Raw genomic sequence first — 3,877 nt, forward strand, 5'->3', positions numbered from 1 at the left:
GAACGACGATCTCGATATTCCTAAAGTTCTGGTATATTTTGACTTTTTAAAGATAGAAAATTGACTATCATAAAAACAGCTTACATTACCTATGTAGAAGGAAAGTTCCAAACTGTTTTAATGAAAACAAAAGAACCTCTTCAAACAAACTACTGTATTAGTTACGCTCCTGGTGGTAAGTAAAGTGTTTCAGTTCTGCATATTTTTTATAAGAAAACCTATTTTGTAATACTCTGGTAAGAAGCAAATACATATTCTAAAAATAATTGTGTATATTCATTATGTTAGATGTCCAATGTATTTTTTAAACTTTTTAGTTTTTGTTTAGATTAAATTGTAAATACGTAATTGCAACAGTAAAAGTAGTTAATTGTAGTAAAATATTTTCAAAAGCTATTAATTTTAATAATATAGTTTCCACCTTGGTATATAATTTAGAATTTTAAGATACCTGGAGAGTTATGTTAATAATTCTATTTTGAACGAAGCTGTGTACTTTGTGGTTATTAAATGGCCAAGTCTAACTGCCTACTTTGCAATAAGCCAGCGGTGGAGATTAAACATGAATGATTTCTTTATTGCTACCAATAAAGAATATATCTAAACGTCATTGTATGATTATTATTGAATTTCATGCAAAGATTTTTGCTGGCTCTCTGGATAACGGCCCCTAATTAGAAGTGGTCACTTACCAGAGACTCTTTAGGTTCTCTAATCGAATAGTGTGGTTGACCTTGTAACCTTATAACTCCTTCACAGCTGAAAGGACAAACGTTTTCAGTGATATGACTCCAATCAAGTTTTCCTATAGTAGTTGTCCAACTTCCATCCCTATTAAAGTTTTGTCAGTTAGGCCTTTACGGATTTCAAAACTAAGTATATAAATATAATATTTTAGAGCTATCATATTGTTGATAAAGTTACTGCTCGCGAGGACTTACTTCAATACTGGAATTCACTAACTCGACCAACTATATGAAGTTTACAAAAAACTGATTTACGTGAATAAAACAAAGAAATGAAGCAGCAGTTAAAAAAACAAACACCTTACCTAGTGAAGCAGAGATGTTTTAGGCCTAACAAAAAATTGATCAAAATAGCTCTTGAATTCAGTGTGATTTCTTTACATTTCTCATTACGAATTTTGAGTTGGAGATATATAACAAAATTGTACTCTTTTTACTAATGAATAGTAGGAGGGACCGTCACATTATAACAGTGCCATTACGACTGAAATAGCGAGGACGTTGGGTGCGACGCGGCTTCGAATCCTTTACTCTCAGATGATGAGTGTAACACCTAATCACCTGGCCATGCCGGACCGTCTAGAAATTAATCCACAGATATAAATAAGAGTATACGGCTGATTCGAGAGTGATATTCAATTGGCTGTATTTTGTTAGCAGTGAATCAAGCATTCAGCGGAATATTTAATAATTGGATCAGTTTTAATAAGTTGATCGTTTATTTATTTTAAGTTAGTCTTAGTATTTCTATTTGAGTGTAAATTTAAAAATTATTTAGCCTTACAGTTTAGTACAAGTTACAACAGTGCACAAGCTTGTAAAAATATTAAGGCTTTTGAATTTCGCACAAAGCTACATGAGGGCTGTCTGTGCCAGCCATCCTTATTTTAGCAGTGTAAGACTAAATGGAAGGCAACTAGTCATCACAACCCACCGCCAAATCTTGGGCTACTGTTTTACAAAAGAATAATAGGATTGACCGTCACATTATAACGCCCCCACGGCTGAAAGGGCAAGTATGTTTGGTGCGACGGGGATTAGAACCTGCGACCCTCGGATTACAAGTCGAATACCTTAACCAGCTGGCCATGCCGGGTCAAAAAGTATTAAAGAAGTCATAAACTAATTGTTATTATTAAATGAACTTAACTTGCTCTATTTTTATCTAATAATTCAAAAGAATTAACCCAGCAGAAAACAATATTATGATAATACTATTAGTTTGTTTCATATAAAATGACCGATTGCATAGATAAAAATTAAAACGTCATATTTTTAATAAACACCAATTTTATTAATAAAAATATGCTCCATTTGCTGCAATGTTTTTTACCCAACGGGAAACTAATGAAAATATCCCATATCTATAAAACCACTCTTTTGGAGACAATAAACTCTTCTAAGGCTTTGACAATAGTCTCCTGATTGCTAAATGTTTCGTTCCAGATAAACAGCTCCATGTGCCGGAAAAGGTGATAATCAGTTGGAGATAGGCCACGTGAGTATGGTGGATGTTCCAAAATTTCCTGTTTCAATTTTGAAATGGTGATTCGTGAGGAATGAGGCCTGGCTTTATCTTTCAGCAGAATCAATTCATGCTCGTCCACCAATGATGGCTGTTTGATGGTTAATTTTCGATGATTTTATCAATTTGTTGGCAGTAAGGTCGTGCTGCAATTGTTTCATGTGTTTGCAGAAAGGAGTACTGGATTATTCCCTCTGCAAATCATCATACTGTCACCTTAATCTTTTTTAGGTACATAGGAGGTTTCGGCGTATGTCACGGAGATTCACTTGCATGTAATTACTGTCCTGATCTCTTTCGGTTGCTTATAGGTTTTACTTCTCGTCGCAGGTAATGATTCGTTTTCAAGAATGACATCCTCTTGTTCCTAACCAGTTTCTGCTCTTTCGTCAGTTCTTGCAGTACCAATTTGTCCATTTTTTTAACCTTTCAAATTGCAGCTAGATAACGAAAAACAGTTGCACCGGAAACTTCTAAGTCTGCTGCAGGTGCCCGAACTATCGTTTGTGGGTTAGCTTCCACAATAGCTCTTAGTCTTTCATAATTTACAACAAACTGGGGCCTTCCTAGGGTTCTATCACCAAAACGAAATTTATGAAAACAACGTCAAATAGTCTGTTGAGAAGTCGTCCCTTGTCCAAGCGCCAAATTGATGTTTTTAGAGGCCTCAGTTGCATTTTTCCCCCAAATTTGAACTCACACAAAAAGCAGTCTCAATTATTTTTAAGGCCTCATCTTATATACGGTTCCAAAGAAACACAAAAACAATTATAATACAACTTGGTATGACACACAAATAAAAATCACAACACTCTCGTCTGTACAGAATGGTATACAGTCAAATTACTGTATCCGACTTATCCTAATAGCAGCCACTGTTCAGTACGCGAAAGTCGGTCATTTCACAAGAAACGACCTAATATTTTCTGAATTTAAGAAAAATTAATTAAACTCTAAAGAAAATTTGTGCTAACGAAGTGCTTACTGATAAAATTTAATAATTATTAGGTAAAATATTTTATCTTCACAAAGCATTATCAGTTAATAGTATATTAATTTTCTGTTTATGAAGATTGTTTGTTCGTTTTTGAATTTCACGTAAAGCTACTCGAGGGCTATCTGCGCTAGCCGTCCCTAATTTAGCAGTGTACGACTAGAGGGAAGGCAGCTAGTCATCACTACCCACCGTCAACTCTTGGGCTACTCATTTACAAACGAATAGTGGGATTGACCGTACATTATAACGCCCCCAGAGTTTATGAAGACATATATTACGTTCATAATTATATTTTATCACAGATAATCGGAAAAACTTATTTTTAAATTTAAACAAAACACGCTTTGTTAATGTTTATAATGTTTCGTCTTTATGATACATATTTCTTTTATTTACTTTTCTAAAAGTTATTTAAAATTTCGTCAATGGTAAGTTATTTAAAATACATACCATTGTTTCTCGACTGAACAATTCCTTTTATATGTCGTCTAATTGATTTCGAATTAAACCCCAAATAAAACATTTAATTATTCTTGTTTGTGGGTCTTTATTAGTTCATATTATAGACTTTTTACTTCTTTTTTTTTTTTTTCTCTTTAGCACTCCATG

The sequence above is a fragment of the Tachypleus tridentatus genome, chromosome 11, assembly GCF_004210375.1.
Source record: "Tachypleus tridentatus isolate NWPU-2018 chromosome 11, ASM421037v1, whole genome shotgun sequence".
In the NCBI taxonomy this organism is placed as follows: domain Eukaryota; kingdom Metazoa; phylum Arthropoda; class Merostomata; order Xiphosura; family Limulidae; genus Tachypleus; species Tachypleus tridentatus.